Here is a 22806-nt window from a genome sequence, read left to right as displayed (position 1 = left end):
CTAATGCTGCTCCAGAAGGTTTACCCTGTCCCGGTTTTCTTTGGCAGCTTCTAAGTCATGGATATCCCTGCTCCCTTTAGTACGGGCTTCACTAGCCCCGTCTACTTGGCGCTCTTACACGAGCTTGTGGGACGAATGGGAAAGATTCTGCCATCATCAAGATTTGGAAGCTGTGGAGGCATCTCAAGCTACATTGTGTGTTGGCTGGTGAGTCTCAGGCAGGCTGGGGTTCGGCATGGAGGTATTCACTCGCGGCTTGCAGCATTGTCATTTTTCTTTCGCACCATGGGCATGCCTGACCCAACTAGCGCTTTCTTTGTGCGGCAGGTAGTTAAAGGGTGGGGAAGATCGCAGCCCCAGCATAAAGACCCTAGGGAGCCCATTACCCTCGCTCGGCTTGAGCGGCTGGTGGAGGCGTTAGGGCAGGTTTGCGCTACGCCATACGAGTTTTCCCTGTTTCGTGCAGCCTTTGTCCTGGCTTATTCTGCAGCCCTTAGGGTTGGTGAATTAGTATCCCCCTCTAAGACACAACTTGACAGGGGCCTGTTGGCCGAACATTTACGGTTTGCAACAGATTCCCTGTTGCTATATCTACCACGGTCAAAGACAGATCAGCAGGAAAAAGGGGTGTGGATTTCTATGCCCAAAACATCGGGATCGTGCTGCCCGGTATTAGCTCTTTCACACTTTAGGGAAGTGAGACCAGGCAACCCGGGGTCCCTGTTAATACATGCTGATGGTTGTGCGTTGTCCATTTACCAGTTTGCAAAGTTTTAGCAAAGGCAGTGGCAGCTGCCGGTTTAGACGGAACCAGGATTGCCTCCCATTCTTTCCGTATAGGGGCTGCGACTAACGCTGCGATGACAGGTTCCTCAGCAGATGCTATTCAACATGTGGGTAGATGGCGGTCCAACAGATATCGCGGTTATGTTCGGCCAGTTGTTTAATGTTTCCCTTCAATTTCTGTGTTGTTTACACTGTTTGTCGTTGCAGGAACCGCACAGGGAGCCAGGAGAGTGTGGATTGTTGGGCACTCGTATGTCCATTGGGCATGCATCCGCTGTTTATCCCTCCCCGGGGGTCAGTCACTGGGTTTCCCTGCAAATAAAGCATCGATTAGATGGTTAGGGGAGAGGGGCATGTGTTGGCCTAGGTTAGCCCCCCTTATTTCCGAGGCCCTAGTTCGCTGGGGTAAGCCCCACATATTGATTATTCACCTGGGCGGTAACGATGTGGGCGCCATTCCAGTGTTGGAATTGACAAAGATCATGCAGGCCGGGATTGCATGGATTAAGATCAGAATCCCGAACGTTGTAATCGGGTGGTCTAATATTATTCCCAGACTGGAATGGAGGCACATGGTCAGTCATAGCGCAGCCTATCGAGTTAGGAAAAAGATCAATGCCTCGATTGGTAGGACCGTCACGGGAGTGGGAGGTTTCGTGGTTAAACACGACTCCATCACGTCCGACAAGCAGCATTTCTATAGAAGGGATAGGGTTCACCTGCAGAATGTAGCCCTAGATATCTTTATTGAGGATATTAAAAATTCTATAGGAACCCGCCTGTAAGCAGGTTGGGGTTGTTAGGTGGCGGCAAGGTTAGCATTATGTTATGCTATCTTGTGGCGGGAGGTAGCGGCCCTGTTGCGTAGGGAATGGCGAAAAGGGGTGAGCGATGACCAGTCTAAAAGTGGGAGGGGCGGATGTCCCCAAGTGCACGTGGGGTGCCCCTCCTTCCCCTTGCGGGTGGGTCACAAGAGCTCGACACCCCTCAGTAGCGTTTCCTTGAGCAGAGAGCCTCTCTGCTGCAGATTCCGTTTTGGGCCGCTTACCTCTTGCAGTGCTGGGTTATGTTTTAGGATAAGCGCTTGCCGCCATCTTGCCTGTTGTGCAGTTTTTTCTGATGCGTTCAGTTTAATAAATATTTTGCCCTGTGACGGTCAAATAGTTTACCCATAACCAGTTTCTGTGTCGTTATTTATTAGGTTAAGTTAAATAAAGTGTTAAGTTATATTTGTGTTAAGTTATGTAAGCCTCTCTGCTGGTAACAACTGATAGGCATTTAATCCCTTAAGCCTTGAGTAAACCTTGAGTAAATCTTTATTGGATCACAAATATACTGTGTACACTACAGACAGTACAGCACACACACAGTGCCACACACAACAGCACAATACAAAAATAAAGCACACACACCTCAGGTGAGTGGCGTGCCACCCTTTCTTCACCATGATTTACTCCTTGATGTCTGTGTCCTTTTTTATGTATTGTTTGTTTGTGTGTGACTGCTGTGTACTGTTCAGTGACAGACTCAGTCACTGTTCAGTTGTGTGTAGTACTGCTTTAACAGTAACTAATAACTAACTAATTATATTTGTGATCCCATAAAGATAATATAATCATCAAGAAGAAACTGTAGTTATAGTAGTTCAGTTCAATGCTACTTGTTTTAAATGTCTCTCTCTCAGTCTCTAGTACTATTGTAAGTCTGTAACTGTGTAAACTAATTGTATATGTCACAATCACATGTGTGTTGTGTGCACACTCTGTGCTGTGTGTTGTGTTCCAGATTCTTCACGTGATGTTTGTTTGCCACAAATTGACAGTCATGAAGGCACAGTGGACTGCACCTGTAATTTTGTACCTATAAGGGATTTATGTTTTGTTTTCTGAGGACAATTTTCACACAAATAAGGTATTATGGTGGTAACTTAAGCTTAACCTATCTATTTGGGTTTTAATTTAATGTCTATTATATTATTATTACTAAGTAAGTAAAGAAATTAAATTAAAACCAACATAGATAGGTTAGACATTTATTTGTTGTTCATGTTTCTTTACAAGTGTATAGTGTACTACTTACTAATATATAATATATACATTTAAATATTTTCTTTTACTGAAGAAGTACACTGTGAGCACTGCACTTTTTACAGTTTGATGCCATAATATTGTTTCCAAACCAATACAACAATTGCCATTTAGTATTTACTGTTCTATAAACTGTTGTTGTCTGCTGTGTTCAGACTTTGCCACAGGAAGAGTGTCCTTTTTTGAGCTAATAAAATAAAAAAAGAGTTTATTTCAATACTTTGACTTCTTGAATTTTTTTTTCTGAAACATTTAAAAATTGGGCAGAAATAGTGCAGTAATCGTGATGCATCGCGATGCATCGTAGAATTGAATCGTATCGAATCGTTACGATGATAATCGTAATCGAATCGAATCGTGAGACAGGTGAAGATGCGCAGCTCTAGCCGTTCGCGAACGCAAATTTTTAGGTTCGCGACATCACTATACAAATATAAATACATATGTACACACACACACATACATACATACACATATTTATATATTTATATGTTTCTATGTGTATATATCTGTAAATACATGTATACAAATATAAATACATATGCACACACACATACATACACATATTTATGTTTCTATGTGTATATATCTGTAAATACATGTATATAAATACATATGTACACACACATACATATACATATTTATATATTTATATGTTTCTATGTGTATATATCTGTAAATACATGTATACAAATATAAATACATATGCACACACACACATACATACACATATTTATATGTTTCTATGTGTATATGTTTGTAAATACATGTATACAAATATAAATACATATGTACACACACATACATAGTTATATATTTATATGTTTCTATGTGTATATATCTTTAAATACATGTATACAAATATAAATACATATGTACACACACACACATACATACATACACATATTTATATGTATGCATCTCTGTCAAAGCCCTTTGCAGACTATTTTTCTAACACCTGAGACCTCATAGCTTTGAGCTTTTATAACTTTTTTATGCTTTTTTTTTTAAATATTTTTTTTATGTGTGTATAGTGCAAGTTTTTAGTTATGCGTAACAGTTAACCTAGCTCTGAAATGCTTTAAATTCAATTGTGTTCAAGCGAACGAGTTTACTTTCAGCCTGTAATACCCGCACGATATACCCCTTTTACTTGCATGCATTAGTTAGCGTGCCACTCGTAATCCAGCCCTTTTTTGGAATATAATGTTAGATCTAAGGTCTGCGAGATTGCAGAGGCCAAAAAGGCCATTTCTCGTGGGTCTGACGATGTTTTGAAAATGCACATTAGGTTAGTGCAGCTGGAGATCTCACGTAAAGGGTTATGGATAAAATAAAAGTTGCACCAAACACAACATAAACAAGATCAGATGAATATTCTTTGCTGCACCACTATGGATGTATTTATGTGTTTGTGCTTTAACTTAGATGCCTTCCTGACATAATATTACATTTGCTTGTCACCATGCCCTGTGGTTATGTATAAATATTTACAGTGAATATTGCATGTCAGTCAGTTGTTATATTCCACAGTAATGTAGAGTCAGCAGAGTCACACGATTATCAGGTTTTTATTACATAGCATTCCCCAAGCAATCAGGTGGATTAAAGCAACCAATATAAAAATATAAAATGTAATTGTGTTGATCCTGCCCTCAGCCTCCCCCCAGGCAAAGTCTGGAAGATTTTTATAATTGTAGGACTGAATACTGAAGCCTTACTGGCGTGTTTGGAATGACAAGTGTGCGTAATGTACAGTACATATGTCAGTAAAATAAGGTTGCACCTACGGCATAATGCATAAATATGTTGCCTGTCTTAAAAAAGCAGTAAAATTTGTAAAAGAATTAATACGTTACAGACAATGTTATGGGCGTATTTCTTGATTGGCTAAAAAAACTTTTATTTCTAAATATTGTCTTTGTTGTAAGTAGACTAGCACAATAGTGTATTCATTTCATATATATGTAACACTTTGTATAAATATGTACTTTTTTGTGCGTGATGGAATGATTGCTCGTATTACAAGTTGAAAGTAAATTCAACCACACTAGTTCAATGGAATTTAATGGGCATCAGGTTAGCGGGGCTGAAGACCTGTCGTAATGGGTTTGGGATAAAATAAAACACTAAACACAACATCTGTAAAAATAGCAGAAACAAGAGAGGCGCATGTGTGTACCAGTAACACAATGGAAATATAACAGTAACAAGGGTACTCACATTTGTGAAGAGCGCTCAGACAGTGCTATTAGACACAGGCTGGATATTTGACAGCAACCCAGCTCACTGTTCAACCTAAATGTAGGATAATGGGATCCCAATATCTGAATAGACAAAAAAGACAGAAGGGGCGCCTGTGTGTGCCAGTATAATAGGGTATTTACAGAATAAAAGCCATAGTCAGGGTACTCACATTTGGGAGATCAAAAGTAGAATAACTTGCAATACACCATTTGTGGTGTATGCATTATCATGCAAATGTGGCCTGCAATATTTAGGCCGGACGACTTGCAAAATCCGTACTAGATGGAGCGAGCACTTGCGTAACGTTAGGAAGAAGTCCCTTCTCCATAGTGTGCCTAGATATTATGTGCGTCCCTTCCCCATAGTGTGCCTAGACATTATGTGCGTCCCTTCTCCATAGTGTGCCTAGACATTATGTGCGTCCCTTCTCCATAGTGTGCCTAGACATTATGTGCGTCCCTTCTCCATAGTGTGCCTAGACATTATGTGCGTCCTTCTCCATAGTGTGCCTAGACATTATGTGCGTCCTTCTCCATAGTGTGCCTAGACATTATGTGTGTCCCCTCCCCATAGTGTGCCTAGACATTATGTGAGTCCCTTCTCCATAGTGTGCCTAGACATTATGTGCGTCCCTTCCCCATAGTGTGCCTAGACATTATGTGTATCCCTTCTCTATAGTGTGCCTAGACATTATGTGCGTCCCTTCCCCATAGTGTGCCTAGACATTATGTGCGTCCCTTCTCCATAGTGTGCCTAGACATTATGTGCGTCCCTTCCCCATAGTGTGCCTAGACATTATGTGCGTCCCTTCTCCATAGTGTGCCTAGATATTATGTGCGTCCCTTCCCCATAGTGTGCCTAGACATTATGTGCGTCTCTTCTCCATAGTGTGCCTAGACATTATGTGCGTCCCTTCTCCGTAGTGTGCCTAGACATTATGTGCGTCCCTTCTCCATAGTGTGCCTAGATATTATGTGCGTCCCTTCTCCATAGTGTGCCTAGATATTATGTGCATCCCTTCTCCATAGTGTGCCTAGACATTATGTGCATCCCTTCTCCATAGTGTGCCTAGACATTATGTGCGTCCCTTCTCCATAGTGTGCCTAGACATTATGTGCATCCCTTCCCCATAGTGTGCCTAGACATTATGTGCGTCCCTTCCCCATAGTGTGCCTAGACATTATGTGCGTCCCTTCCCCATAGTGTGCCTAGAAATTATGTGCGTCCCTTCCCCATAGTGTGCCTAGACATTATGTGCGTCCCTTCTCCATAGTGTGCCTAGACATTATGTGCGTCCCTTCTCCATAGTGTGCCTAGACATTATGTGCGTCCCTTCCCCATAGTGTGCCTAGACATTATGTGCGTCCCTTCCCCATAGTGTGCCAAGACATTATGTGAGTCCCTTCCCCATAGTGTGCCTAGACATTTTGTGCGTCCCTTCCCCATAGTGTGCCTAGACATTATGTGTGTCCCTTCCCCATAGTGTGCCTAGACATTATGTGCGTCCCTTCTCCATAGTGTGCCTAGACATTATGTGCGTCCCTTCTCCATAGTGTGCCTACACATTATGTGCGTCCCTTCTCTATAGTGTGCCTAGACATTATGTGCGTCCCTTCTCCATAGTGTGCCTAGACATTATGTGCGTCCCTTCTCCATAGTGTGCCTAGACATTATGTGCGTCCCTTCTCCATAGTGTGCCTAGACATTATGTGCGTCCCTTCTCCATAGTGTGCCTAGACATTATGTGCGTCCCTTCTCCACAGTGTGCCTACACATGTGCGTCCCTTCCCCATAGTGTGCCTAGACATTATGTGCGTCCCTTCCCCATAGTGTGCCTACACATTATGTGCGTCCCTTCCCCATAGTGTGCCTAGACATTATGTGCGTCCCTTCCCCATAGTGTGCCTAGACATTATGTGCGTCCCTTCTCCATAGTGTGCCTAGACATTATGTGAGTCCCCTCCCCATAGTGTGCCTAGATATTATGTGAGTCCCCTCCCCATAGTGTGCCTAGACATTATGTGCATCCCTTCTCCATAGTGTGCCTAGACATTATGTGCGTCCCTTCCCCATAGTGTGCCTAGACATTATGTGTGTCCCTTCTCCATAGTGTGCCTAGACATTATGTGAGTCCCCTCCCCATAGTGTGCCTAGACATTATGTGCGTCCCCTCCCCATAGTGTGCCTAGATATTATGTGCGTCTCTTCTCTATAGTGTGCCTAGATATTATGTGCGTCCCTTCCCCATAGTGTGCCTAGACATTATGTGAGTCCCCTCCCCATAGTGTGCCTAGACATTATGTGCGTCCCCTCCCCATAGTGTGCCTAGATATTATGTGCGTCCCTTCTCTATAGTGTGCCTAGACATGTGCGTCCCTTCTCCATAGTGTGCCTAGACATTATGTGCGTCCTTCTCTATAGTGTGCCTAGACATTATGTGCGTCCCTTCTCCATATTGTGCCTAGACATTATGTGCGTCCCTTCTCTATAGTGTGCCTAGACATTATGTGTGTCCCTTCACTATAGTGTGCCTAGACATTATGTGCGTCCCTTCCCCATAGTGTGCCTAGACATTATGTGCGTCCCTTCCCCATAGTGTGCCTAGACATTATGTGCGTCCCTTCTCCATAGTGTGCCTAGACATTATGTGCGTCCCTTTCCCATAGTGTGCCTAGACATTATGTGCGTCCCTTCCCCATAGTGTGCCTAGACATTATGTGAGTCCCTTCCCCATAGTGTGCCTAGACATTATGTGCGTCCCTTCCCCATAGTGTGCCTAGACATTATGTTCGTCCCTTCTCCACAGTGTGCCTAGACATTATGTGCGTCCCTTCCCCATAGTGTGCCTAGACATTATGTGCGTCCCTTCCCCATAGTGTGCCTAGACATTATGTGCGTCCCTTCCCCATAGTGTGCCTAGACATTATGTGCGTCCCTTCTCTATAGTGTGCCTAGACATTATGTGCGTCCCTTCCCCATAGTGTGCCTAGACATTATGTGCGTCCCTTCCCCATAGTGTGCCTAGACATTATGTGCGTCCCTTCCCCATAGTGTGCCTAGACATTATGTGCGTCCCCTCCCCATAGTGTGCCTAGACATTATGTGAGTCCCTTCTCCATAGTGTGCCTAGACATTATGTGCGTCCCTTCCCCATAGTGTGCCTAGACATTATGTGCGTCCCTTCCCCATAGTGTGCCTAGACATTATGTGAGTCCCTTCCCCATAGTGTGCCTAGACATTATGTGCGTCCCTTCCCCATAGTGTGCCTAGACATTATGTGAGTCCCATCTCCATAGTGTGCCTAGACATTATGTGCGTCCCTTCCCCATAGTGTGCCTAGACATTATGTGCGTCCCTTCTCCATAGTGTGCCTAGATATTATATGCATCCCTTCCCCATAGTGTGCCTAGACATTATGTGCGTCCCTTCCCCATAGTGTGCCTAGACATTATGTGCGTCCCTTCCCCATAGTGTGCCTAGACATTATGTGCGTCCCTTCTCTATAGTGTGCCTAGACATTATGTGCGTCCCTTCCCCATAGTGTGCCTACACATTATGTGCGTCCCTTCCCCATAGTGTGCCTAGACATTATGTGCGTCCCTTCCCCATAGTGTGCCTAGACATTATGTGCGTCCCTTCTCCATAGTGTGCCTAGACATTATGTGAGTCCCCTCCCCATAGTGTGCCTAGATATTATGTGAGTCCCCTCCCCATAGTGTGCCTAGACATTATGTGCATCCCTTCTCCATAGTGTGCCTAGACATTATGTGCGTCCCTTCCCCATAGTGTGCCTAGACATTATGTGTGTCCCTTCTCCATAGTGTGCCTAGACATTATGTGAGTCCCCTCCCCATAGTGTGCCTAGACATTATGTGCGTCCCCTCCCCATAGTGTGCCTAGATATTATGTGCGTCTCTTCTCTATAGTGTGCCTAGATATTATGTGCGTCCCTTCCCCATAGTGTGCCTAGACATTATGTGAGTCCCCTCCCCATAGTGTGCCTAGACATTATGTGCGTCCCCTCCCCATAGTGTGCCTAGATATTATGTGCGTCCCTTCTCTATAGTGTGCCTAGACATGTGCGTCCCTTCTCCATAGTGTGCCTAGACATTATGTGCGTCCTTCTCTATAGTGTGCCTAGACATTATGTGCGTCCCTTCTCCATATTGTGCCTAGACATTATGTGCGTCCCTTCTCTATAGTGTGCCTAGACATTATGTGTGTCCCTTCACTATAGTGTGCCTAGACATTATGTGCGTCCCTTCCCCATAGTGTGCCTAGACATTATGTGCGTCCCTTCCCCATAGTGTGCCTAGACATTATGTGCGTCCCTTCTCCATAGTGTGCCTAGACATTATGTGCGTCCCTTTCCCATAGTGTGCCTAGACATTATGTGCGTCCCTTCCCCATAGTGTGCCTAGACATTATGTGCGTCCCTTCCCCATAGTGTGCCTAGACATTATGTGCGTCCCTTCCCCATAGTGTGCCTAGACATTATGTTCGTCCCTTCTCCACAGTGTGCCTAGACATTATGTGCGTCCCTTCCCCATAGTGTGCCTAGACATTATGTGCGTCCCTTCCCCATAGTGTGCCTAGACATTATGTGCGTCCCTTCCCCATAGTGTGCCTAGACATTATGTGCGTCCCTTCTCTATAGTGTGCCTAGACATTATGTGCGTCCCTTCCCCATAGTGTGCCTAGACATTATGTGCGTCCCTTCCCCATAGTGTGCCTAGACATTATGTGCGTCCCTTCCCCATAGTGTGCCTAGACATTATGTGCGTCCCCTCCCCATAGTGTGCCTAGACATTATGTGAGTCCCTTCTCCATAGTGTGCCTAGACATTATGTGCGTCCCTTCCCCATAGTGTGCCTAGACATTATGTGCGTCCCTTCCCCATAGTGTGCCTAGACATTATGTGAGTCCCTTCCCCATAGTGTGCCTAGACATTATGTGCGTCCCTTCCCCATAGTGTACCTAGACATTATGTGAGTCCCATCTCCATAGTGTGCCTAGACATTATGTGCGTCCCTTCCCCATAGTGTGCCTAGACATTATGTGCGTCCCTTCTCCATAGTGTGCCTAGATATTATATGCATCCCTTCCCCATAGTGTGCCTAGACATTATGTGCGTCCCTTCCCCATAGTGTGCCTAGACATTATGTGCGTCCCTTCCCCATAGTGTGCCTAGACATTATGTGCGTCCCTTCTCTATAGTGTGCCTAGACATTATGTGCGTCCCTTCCCCATAGTGTGCCTACACATTATGTGCGTCCCTTCCCCATAGTGTGCCTAGACATTATGTGCGTCCCTTCCCCATAGTGTGCCTAGACATTATGTGCGTCCCTTCTCCATAGTGTGCCTAGACATTATGTGAGTCCCCTCCCCATAGTGTGCCTAGACATTATGTGAGTCCCCTCCCCATAGTGTGCCTAGACATTATGTGCATCCCTTCTCCATAGTGTGCCTAGAATTTATGTGTGTCCCTTCCCCATAGTGTGCCTAGACATTATATGCGTCCCTTCTCCATAGTGTGCCTAGACATTATGTGCGTCCCCTCCCCATAGTGTGCCTAGACATTATGTGCGTCCCTTCTCCATAGTGTGCCTAGACATTATGTGCGTCCCTTCTCCATAGTGTGCCTACACATTATGTGCGTCCCTTCTCCATAGTGTGCCTAGACATTATGTGCGTCCCTTCTCCATAGTGTGCCTAGACATTATGTGCGTCCCTTCTCCATAGTGTGCCTAGACATTATGTGCGTCCTTCTCCATAGTGTGCCTAGACATTATGTGCGTCCCTTCCCCATAGTGTGCCTAGACACTATGTGCGTCCCTTCCCCATAGTGTGCCTAGACATTATGTGAGTCCCTTCTCCATAGTGTGCCTAGACATTATGTGCGTCCCTTCCCCATAGTGTGCCTTGACATTATGTGCGTCCCTTCTCCATAGTATGCCTAGATATTATGTGAGTCCCTTCTCCATAGTGTGCCTAGACATTATGTGAGTCCCTTCCCCATAGTGTGCCTAGACATTATGTGCGTCCCTTCTCCATAGTGTGCCTAGACATTATGTGCGTCCCTTCCCCATAGTGTGCCTAGACATTATGTGAGTCCCTCCTCCATAGTGTGCCTAGATATTATGTGAGTCCCTTCTCCATAGTGTGCCTAGACATTATGTGCGTCCCTTCCCCATAGTGTGTCTAGACATTATGTGCGTCCCTTCTCCATAGTGTGCCTAGACATTATGTGCGTCCCTTCTCCATAGTGTGCCTAGACATTATGTGAGTCCCTTCTCCATAGTGTGCCTAGATATTATGTGAGTCCCTTCTCCATAGTGTGCCTAGACATTATGTGAGTCCCTTCCCCATAGTGTGCCTAGACATTATGTGAGTCCCTTCTCCATAGTGTGCCTAGATATTATGTGAGTCCCTTCTCCATAGTGTGCCTAGACATTATGTGAGTCCCTTCCCCATAGTGTGCCTAGACATTATGTGCGTCCCTTCTCCATAGTGTGCCTAGACATTATGTGCGTCCCCTCCCCATAGTGTGCCTAGACATTATGTGAGTCCCTTCTCCATAGTGTGCCTAGACATTATGTGAGTCCCTTCCCCATAGTGTGCCTAGACATTATGTGCGTCCCTTCCCCATAGTGTGCCTAGACATTATGTGAGTCCCTTCCCCATAGTGTGCCTAGACATTATGTGCGTCCCTTCTCCATAGTGTGCCTAGATATTATGTGCGTCCCTTCCCCATAGTGTGCCTAGACATTATGTGCGTCCCTTCCCCATAGTGTGCCTAGACATTATGTGCGTCCCTTCCCCATAGTGTGCCTAGACATTATGTGCGTCCCTTCTCCATAGTGTGCCTAGACATTATGTGCGTCCCTTCTCCATAGTGTGCCTAGATATTATGTGCGTCCCTTCCCCATAGTGTGCCTAGATATTATGTGCGTCCCTTCTCCATAGTGTGCCTAGACATTATGTGCGTCCTTCCCCATAGTGTGCCTGGACATTATGTGCGTCCCTTCTCCATAGTGTGCCTAGACATTATGTGCATCCCTTCCCCATAGTGTACCTAGACATTATGTGCGTCCCTTCCCCATAGTGTGCCTAGACATTATGTGTGTCCCCTCCCCATAGTGTGCCTAGACATTATGTGCGTCCCTTCTCCATAGTGTGCCTAGACATTATGTGCGTCCCTTCCCCATAGTGTGCCTAGACATTATGTGCGTCCCTTCCCCATAGTGTGCCTAGACATTATGTGCGTCCCTTCTCCATAGTGTGCCTAGACATTATGTGCGTCCCTTCCCCATAGTGTGCCTAGACATTATGTGCGTCCCTTCCCCATAGTGTGCCTAGACATTATGTGCGTCCCTTCCCCATAGTGTGCCTAGACATTATGTGCGTCCCTTCTCCATAGTGTGCCTAGACATTATGTGCGTCCCCTCCCCATAGTGTGCCTAGACATTATGTGCGTCCCTTCTCCATAGTGTGCCTAGACATTATGTGCGTCCCTTCTCCATAGTGTGCCTACACATTATGTGCTTCCCTTCTCCATAGTGTGCCTAGACATTATGTGCGTCCCTTCTCCATAGTGTGCCTAGACATTATGTGCGTCCCTTCTCCATAGTGTGCCTAGACATTATGTGCGTCCTTCTCCATAGTGTGCCTAGACATTATGTGCGTCCCTTCCCCATAGTGTGCCTAGACATTATGTGCGTCCCTTCCCCATAGTGTGCCTAGACATTATGTGCGTCCCTTCTCCATAGTGTGCCTAGACATTATGTGCGTCCTTCTCCATAGTGTGCCTAGACATTATGTGCGTCCTTCTCCATAGTGTGCCTAGACATTATGTGCGTCCCTTCTCCATAGTGTGCCTACACATTATGTGCGTCCCTTCTCCATAGTGTGCCTAGACATTATGTGCGTCCTTCTCCATAGTGTGCCTAGACATTATGTGCGTCCCTTCCCCATAGTGTGCCTAGACATTATGTGCGTCCCTTCCCCATAGTGTGCCTAGACATTATGTGCGTCCCTTCCCCATAGTGTGCCTAGACATTATGTGCGTCCCTTCCCCATAGTGTGCCTAGACATTATGTGCGTCCCTTCTCCATAGTGTGCCTAGACATTATGTGCGTCCCTTCTCTATAGTGTGCCTAGATATTATGTGCGTCCCTTCCCCATAGTGTGCCTAGACATTATGTGCGTCCCTTCCCCATAGTGTGCCTAGACATTATGTGCGTCCCTTCTCCATAGTGTGCCTGGACATTATGTGCGTTTCTTCTCCATAGTGTGCCTAGACATTATGTGCGTCCCTTCTCTATAGTGTGCCTAGATATTATGTGCGTCCCTTCCCCATAGTGTGCCTAGACATTATGTGCGTCCCTTCTCTATAGTGTGCCTAGATATTATGTGCGTCCCTTCCCCATAGTGTGCCTAGACATTATGTGCGTCCCTTCTCCATAGTGTGCCTAGACATTATGTGCGTCCCTTCTCCATAGTGTGCCTGGACATTATGTGCGTCCCTTCCCCATAGTGTGCCTAGACATTATGTGCGTCCCTTCCCCATAGTGTGCCTAGACATTATGTGCGTCCCTTCTCCATAGTGTGCCTAGACATTATGTGTGTCCCTTCCCCATAGTGTGCCTTGACATTATTTGCGTCCCTTCTCCATAGTGTGCCTAGACATTATGTGTGTCCCTTCTCCATAGTGTGCCTAGACATTATGTGTGTCCCCTCCCCATAGTGTGCCTAGACATTATGTGCGTCCCTTCTCCATAGTGTGCCTAGACATTATGTGTGTCCCCTCCCCATAGTGTGCCTAGACATTATGTGAGTCCCTTCCCCATAGTGTGCCTAGACATTATGTGCGTCCCTTCCCCATAGTGTGTGTTACAAACTGCTATTTATAACTGGCCCTTTAAATGGAAAATTGCCCTGCTTCCCTGGATTTTGGAGAAGCCTATTTGCCAGCCTCCTTCCTCATGACTATGGCCCCTGGTCCAACTTCCAGCCAGCCTGGAGGCAACCGTAACAGTGTGCCTAGACATTATGTGCGTCCCTTCCCCATAGTGTGCCTAGACATTATGTGCGTCCCTTCTCCATAGTGTGCCTAGACATTATGTGCGTCCCTTCCCCATAGTGTGCCTAGACATTATGTGCGTCTTTTCCCCATAGTGTGCCTAGACCTTATGTGCGTCCCTTCCCCATAGTGTGCCTAGACATTATGTGCGTCCTTCCCCATAGTGTGCCTAGACATTATGTGCGTCCTTCCCCATAGTGTGCCTAGACATTATGTGCGTCCTTCCCCATAGTGTGCCTAGACATTATGTGCGTCCCTTCCCCATAGTGTGCCTAGACATTATGTGCATCCCTTCCCCATAGTGTGCCTAGACATTATGTGCGTCCCTTCTCCATCGTGTGCCTAGACATTATGTGCGTCCCTTCCCCATAGTGTGCCTAGACATTATGTGCATCCCTTCTCCATAGTGTGCCTAGAGTCCCTTCCCCATAGTGTGCCTAGACATTATGTGCATCCCTTCTCCATAGTGTGCCTAGACATTATGTGCGTCCCTTCCCCATAGTGTGCCTAGACATTATGTGCGTCCCTTCCCCATAGTGTGCCTAGACATTATGTGCGTCCCTTCCCCATAGTGTGCCTAGACATTATGTGCGTCCCTTCCCCATAGTGTGCCTAGACATTATGTGAGTCCCTTCTCCATAGTGTGCCTAGACATTATGTGAGTCCCTTCCCCATAGTGTGCCTAGACATTATGTGCGTCCCTTCCCCATAGTGTGCCTAGACATTATGTGCGTCCTTCTCCATAGTGTGCCTAGACATTATGTGCGTCCCTTCTCCATAGTGTGCCTAGACATTATGTGCGTCCCTTCCCCATAGTGTGCCTAGACATTATGTGTGTCCTTCTCCATAGTGTCCCTAGACATTATGTGCGTCCCTTCCCCATAGTGTGCCTACAAATTATGTGCGTCCCTTCCCCATAGTGTGCCTAGACATTATGTGCGTCCCTTCCCCATAGTGTGCCTAGACATTATGTGCGTCCTTCCCCATAGTGTGCCTAGACATTATGTGCGTCCCTTCCCCATAGTGTGCCTAGACATTATGTGAGTCCCTTCTCCATAGTGTGCCTAGACATTATGTGCGTCCCTTCCCCATAGTGTGCCTAGACATTATGTGCGTCCCTTCTCCATAGTGTGCCTAGATATTATGTGAGTCCCTTCTCCATAGTGTGCCTAGACATTATGTGAGTCCCTTCCCCATAGTGTGCCTAGACATTATGTGAGTCCCTTCTCCATAGTGTGCCTAGATATTATGTGAGTCCCTTCTCCATAGTGTGCCTAGACATTATGTGAGTCCCTTCCCCATAGTGTGCCTAGACATTATGTGCGTCCCTTCTCCATAGTGTGCCTAGACATTATGTGCGTCCCCTCCCCATAGTGTGCCTAGACATTATGTGAGTCCCTTCTCCATAGTGTGCCTAGACATTATGTGAGTCCCTTCCCCATAGTGTGCCTAGACATTATGTGCGTCCCTTCTCCATAGTGTGCCTAGACATTATGTGCGTCCCTTCCCCATAGTGTGCCTAGACATTATGTGAGTCCCTTCCCCATAGTGTGCCTAGACATTATGTGCGTCCCTTCTCCATAGTGTGCCTAGACATTATGTGCGTCCCTTCCCCATAGTGTGCCTAGACATTATGTGCGTCCCTTCCCCATAGTTTGCGTAGACATTATGTGCGTCCCTTCCCCATAGTGTGCCTAGACATTATGTGCGTCCCTTCTCCATAGTGTGCCTAGACATTATGTGCGTCCCTTCTCCATAGTGTGCCTAGATATTATGTGCGTCCCTTCCCCATAGTGTGCCTAGATATTATGTGCGTCCCTTCTCCATAGTGTGCCTAGACATTATGTGCGTCCTTCCCCATAGTGTGCCTAGACATTATGTGCGTCCCTTCTCCATAGTGTGCCTAGACATTATGTGCATCCCTTCCCCATAGTGTACCTAGACATTTTGTGCGTCCCTTCCCCATAGTGTGCCTAGATATTATGTGTGTCCCCTCCCCATAGTGTGCCTAGACATTATGTGCGTCCCTTCTCCATAGTGTGCCTAGACATTATGTGCGTCCCTTCCCCATAGTGTGCCTAGACATTATGTGCGTCCCTTCCCCATAGTGTGCCTAGACATTATGTGCGTCCCTTCTCCATAGTGTGCCTAGACATTATGTGCGTCCCTTCCCCATAGTGTGTCTAGACATTATGTGCGTCCCTTCCCCATAGTGTGCCTAGACATTATGTGCGTCCCTTCCCCATAGTGTGCCTAGACATTATGTGCTTCCCTTCTCCATAGTGTGCCTAGACATTATGTGCGTCCCCTCCCCATAGTGTGCCTAGACATTATGTGCGTCCCTTCTTCATAGTGTGCCTAGAGATTATGTGCGTCCCTTCTCCATAGTGTGCCTACACATTATGTGCGTCCCTTCTCCATAGTGTGCCTAGACATTATGTGCGTCCCTTCTCCATAGTGTGCCTAGACATTATGTGAGTCCCTTCTCCATAGTGTGCCTAGACATTATGTGCGTCCTTCTCCATAGTGTGCCTAGACATTATGTGCGTCCCTTCCCCATAGTGTGCCTAGACACTATGTGCGTCCCTTCCCCATAGTGTGCCTAGACATTATGTGCGTCCCTTCTCCATAGTGTGCCTAGACATTATGTGCGTCCTTCTCCATAGTGTGCCTAGACATTATGTGCGTCCTTCTCCATAGTGTGCCTAGACATTATGTGCGTCCCTTCTCCATAGTGTGCCTACACATTATGTGCGTCCCTTCTCCATAGTGTGCCTAGACATTATGTGCGTCCTTCTCCATAGTGTGCCTAGACATTATGTGCGTCCCTTCCCCATAGTGTGCCTAGACATTATGTGCGTCCCTTCCCCATAGTGTGCCTAGACATTATGTGCGTCCCTTCCCCATAGTGTGCCTAGACATTATGTGCGTCCCTTCTCCATAGTGTGCCTAGACATTATGTGCGTCCCTTCTCTATAGTGTGCCTAGATATTATGTGCGTCCCTTCCCCATAGTGTGCCTAGACATTATGTGTGTCCCCTCCCCATAGTGTGCCTAGACATTATGTGCGTCCCTTCTCCATAGTGTGCCTAGACATTATGTGTGTCCCCTCCCCATAGTGTGCCTAGACATTATGTGAGTCCCTTCCCCATAGTGTGCCTAGACATTATGTGCGTCCCTTCCCCATAGTGTGTGTTACAAACTGCTATTTATAACTGGCCCTTTAAATGGAAAATTGCCCTGCTTCCCTGGATTTTGGAGAAGCCTATTTGCCAGCCTCCTTCCTCATGACTATGGCCCCTGGTCCAACTTCCAGCCAGCCTGGAGGCAACCGTAACAGTGTGCCTAGACATTATGTGCGTCCCTTCCCCATAGTGTGCCTAGACATTATGTGCGTCCCTTCTCCATAGTGTGCCTAGACATTATGTGCGTCCCTTCCCCATAGTGTGCCTAGACATTATGTGCGTCTTTTCCCCATAGTGTGCCTAGACCTTATGTGCGTCCCTTCCCCATAGTGTGCCTAGACATTATGTGCGTCCTTCCCCATAGTGTGCCTAGACATTATGTGCGTCCTTCCCCATAGTGTGCCTAGACATTATGTGCGTCCTTCCCCATAGTGTGCCTAGACATTATGTGCGTCCCTTCCCCATAGTGTGCCTAGACATTATGTGCATCCCTTCCCCATAGTGTGCCTAGACATTATGTGCGTCCCTTCTCCATCGTGTGCCTAGACATTATGTGCGTCCCTTCCCCATAGTGTGCCTAGACATTATGTGCATCCCTTCTCCATAGTGTGCCTAGAGTCCCTTCCCCATAGTGTGCCTAGACATTATGTGCATCCCTTCTCCATAGTGTGCCTAGACATTATGTGCGTCCCTTCCCCATAGTGTGCCTAGACATTATGTGCGTCCCTTCCCCATAGTGTGCCTAGACATTATGTGCGTCCCTTCCCCATAGTGTGCCTAGACATTATGTGCGTCCCTTCCCCATAGTGTGCCTAGACATTATGTGAGTCCCTTCTCCATAGTGTGCCTAGACATTATGTGAGTCCCTTCCCCATAGTGTGCCTAGACATTATGTGCGTCCCTTCCCCATAGTGTGCCTAGACATTATGTGCGTCCTTCTCCATAGTGTGCCTAGACATTATGTGCGTCCCTTCTCCATAGTGTGCCTAGACATTATGTGCGTCCCTTCCCCATAGTGTGCCTAGACATTATGTGTGTCCTTCTCCATAGTGTCCCTAGACATTATGTGCGTCCCTTCCCCATAGTGTGCCTACACATTATGTGCGTCCCTTCCCCATAGTGTGCCTAGACATTATGTGCGTCCCTTCCCCATAGTGTGCCTAGACATTATGTGCGTCCTTCCCCATAGTGTGCCTAGACATTATGTGCGTCCCTTCCCCATAGTGTGCCTAGACATTATGTGAGTCCCTTCTCCATAGTGTGCCTAGACATTATGTGCGTCCCTTCCCCATAGTGTGCCTAGACATTATGTGCGTCCCTTCTCCATAATGTGCCTAGATATTATGTGAGTCCCTTCTCCATAGTGTGCCTAGACATTATGTGAGTCCCTTCCCCATAGTGTGCCTAGACATTATGTGAGTCCCTTCTCCATAGTGTGCCTAGATATTATGTGAGTCCCTTCTCCATAGTGTGCCTAGACATTATGTGAGTCCCTTCCCCATAGTGTGCCTAGACATTATGTGCGTCCCTTCTCCATAGTGTGCCTAGACATTATGTGCGTCCCCTCCCCATAGTGTGCCTAGACATTATGTGAGTCCCTTCTCCATAGTGTGCCTAGACATTATGTGAGTCCCTTCCCCATAGTGTGCCTAGACATTATGTGCGTCCCTTCTCCATAGTGTGCCTAGACATTATGTGCGTCCCTTCCCCATAGTGTGCCTAGACATTATGTGAGTCCCTTCCCCATAGTGTGCCTAGACATTATGTGCGTCCCTTCTCCATAGTGTGCCTAGACATTATGTGCGTCCCTTCCCCATAGTGTGCCTAGACATTATGTGCGTCCCTTCCCCATAGTTTGCGTAGACATTATGTGCGTCCCTTCCCCATAGTGTGCCTAGACATTATGTGCGTCCCTTCTCCATAGTGTGCCTAGACATTATGTGCGTCCCTTCTCCATAGTGTGCCTAGATATTATGTGCGTCCCTTCCCCATAGTGTGCCTAGATATTATGTGCGTCCCTTCTCCATAGTGTGCCTAGACATTATGTGCGTCCTTCCCCATAGTGTGCCTAGACATTATGTGCGTCCCTTCCCCATAGTTTGCGTAGACATTATGTGCGTCCCTTCCCCATAGTGTGCCTAGACATTATGTGCGTCCCTTCTCCATAGTGTGCCTAGACATTATGTGCGTCCCTTCTCCATAGTGTGCCTAGATATTATGTGCGTCCCTTCCCCATAGTGTGCCTAGATATTATGTGCGTCCCTTCTCCATAGTGTGCCTAGACATTATGTGCGTCCTTCCCCATAGTGTGCCTAGACATTATGTGCGTCCCTTCTCCATAGTGTGCCTAGACATTATGTGCATCCCTTCCCCATAGTGTACCTAGACATTTTGTGCGTCCCTTCCCCATAGTGTGCCTAGATATTATGTGTGTCCCCTCCCCATAGTGTGCCTAGACATTATGTGCGTCCCTTCTCCATAGTGTGCCTAGACATTATGTGCGTCCCTTCCCCATAGTGTGCCTAGACATTATGTGCGTCCCTTCCCCATAGTGTGCCTAGACATTATGTGCGTCCCTTCTCCATAGTGTGCCTAGACATTATGTGCGTCCCTTCCCCATAGTGTGTCTAGACATTATGTGCGTCCCTTCCCCATAGTGTGCCTAGACATTATGTGCGTCCCTTCCCCATAGTGTGCCTAGACATTATGTGCTTCCCTTCTCCATAGTGTGCCTAGACATTATGTGCGTCCCCTCCCATAGTGTGCCTAGACATTATGTGCGTCCCTTCTTCATAGTGTGCCTAGAGATTATGTGCGTCCCTTCTCCATAGTGTGCCTACACATTATGTGCGTCCCTTCTCCATAGTGTGCCTAGACATTATGTGCGTCCCTTCTCCATAGTGTGCCTAGACATTATGTGAGTCCCTTCTCCATAGTGTGCCTAGACATTATGTGCGTCCTTCTCCATAGTGTGCCTAGACATTATGTGCGTCCCTTCCCCATAGTGTGCCTAGACACTATGTGCGTCCCTTCCCCATAGTGTGCCTAGACATTATGTGCGTCCCTTCTCCATAGTGTGCCTAGACATTATGTGCGTCCTTCTCCATAGTGTGCCTAGACATTATGTGCGTCCTTCTCCATAGTGTGCCTAGACATTATGTGCGTCCCTTCTCCATAGTGTGCCTACACATTATGTGCGTCCCTTCTCCATAGTGTGCCTAGACATTATGTGCGTCCTTCTCCATAGTGTGCCTAGACATTATGTGCGTCCCTTCCCCATAGTGTGCCTAGACATTATGTGCGTCCCTTCCCCATAGTGTGCCTAGACATTATGTGCGTCCCTTCCCCATAGTGTGCCTAGACATTATGTGCGTCCCTTCTCCATAGTGTGCCTAGACATTATGTGCGTCCCTTCTCTATAGTGTGCCTAGATATTATGTGCGTCCCTTCCCCATAGTGTGCCTAGACATTATGTGTGTCCCCTCCCCATAGTGTGCCTAGACATTATGTGCGTCCCTTCTCCATAGGTGTAGCCTAGACATTATGTGGTGTCCCCTCCCCATAGTGTGCCTAGACATATGTGAGTTCCCTTCCCCCCCATAGGTGTGCCTGAGACATTATGTGCGTCCCTTCCCCATAGTGTGTGTTACAAACTGCTATTATAACTGGCCCCTTTAAATGGAAAATTGCCCCTGCTTCCCTGGATTTTTGGAGAAGCCTATTTGCCAGCCTCCTTCCTCATGACTATGGCCCCTGGTCCAACTTCCAGCCAGCCCTGGGAGGCAACCGTAACAGTGTGCCTAGACATTATGTGCGTCCCTTCCCCATAGTGTGCCTAGAGTCCCTTCCCCATAGTGTGCCTAGGACATTATGTGCATACCCCTTCTCCATTGTGTGCCTAGACATTATGTGCGTCCCTTCCCCAATAGTGTGCCTAGACATTATGTGCGTCCCTTCCCCATAGGTGTGCTTAGACATTATGTGCGTCCCTTCCCCATAGTGTGCCTAGACATTATGTGCGTCCCTTCCCCATAGTGTGCCTAGACATTATGTGAGTCCCTTCTCCATAGTGTGCCTAGACATTATGTGCGGTCCCTTCCCCATAGTGTGCCTAGACATTATGTGCGTCCCTTCCCATAGTGTGCCTAGACATTATGTGCAGTCCTTCTCCAGTAGTGGTCTAGACATTTGGTGCGTCCCTTCCCCATAGTGTGCCTAGACATTAGGTGCGTCCCTTCCCCACAGTTGCCTAGACATTAGTGCGTCCCTATCCCTTAGTGGTGCCTGAACATTAGTGCGTCCCTTCCCCATGAGTGTGCCTAACAGTATGTGCGTCCCTTCCCCATAGGTGCCTAGACATTATGTGCGTCCTTCCCATAGTGTGCCTAGACAGTATGTGCGTCCCTTCCCCAGTAGTGTGCCTAGACATTATGTGCGTCCCTTCCCCATAGTGTGGCCTAGACATTATTGCGTCCCTGTCCCCATAGTGTGCCTAGACATTAGGTGCCTTCCCTTCGCCATAGTGTGGCCCTAGGCTGACATTATGGGCGTCCCTTCCCCATATGTGCCTACGACATTATGTGAGTCCCTTCTCCATAGTGTGCCTAGATATTATGTGAGTCCCTTCTCCCAGTAGTGTGCCTAGGACATTAGTGTGAGTCCCTTCTCCATAGTGTGCCTAGACATTCTGTGAGTTCCCTTCTCCATAGTGGCCTAGACATTATGTGAGTCCCTTCCCCATAGTTGTGCGCTAGACATTATGTGAGTCCCTTCTCCATAGTGTGCCTAGACATTATGTGCGTCCCTCTCCCATAGTGTGCCTAGACATTATGTGCGTCCCTATCCCATAGTGTGCCTAGACATTATGGTGAGTACCTTCCCCATAGTGTGCCTAGACATTATGTGAGTTCCCTTCCCCATAGTGTTCCCTAGACATTATTTGCGTCCCTTTTCCCCATAGTGTGCCTAGACATTATGTGCGTCCCTTCCCCATAGTGTGCCCTAGACATTATGTGCGTCCCTTCCCCATAGCTGTTGCCTAGACATTATGTGCGTCCCTTCCCCATAGTGTGCCTAGACATTATGTGCGTCCTTCTCCATAGTGTGCTAGACATTATGTGCGTCCCTTCCCCATAGTGTGCCTAGACAATATGTGCGTCCTTCCCATAGTGTGGCCTAGACATTATGGTGCGTCCCTTCTCCATAGTGTGCCTAGACATTATGTGCGTCCTTCGCCATAGTGTGGGCCTAGACATTATGTGCGTCCCTTCTTCCATAGTGTGCCTAGACAGTTAGTGTGCGTCCCGTCCCCATAGTGGTGGCCTAGACATTATGTGCGTCCCTTCTCCATAGTGTGCCTAGACAGTTTGTGCGTCCTTCTCCCATAGTGTTGCCCTAGACATTATGTGAGTCCCTTCCC

This window comes from Bombina bombina, chromosome 4, assembly GCF_027579735.1.
Source record: "Bombina bombina isolate aBomBom1 chromosome 4, aBomBom1.pri, whole genome shotgun sequence".
Taxonomy (NCBI): Eukaryota; Metazoa; Chordata; class Amphibia; order Anura; family Bombinatoridae; genus Bombina; species Bombina bombina.
The sequence above is the reverse complement of the archived record's forward strand: the minus strand, read 5'-3'. Positions refer to the sequence as shown.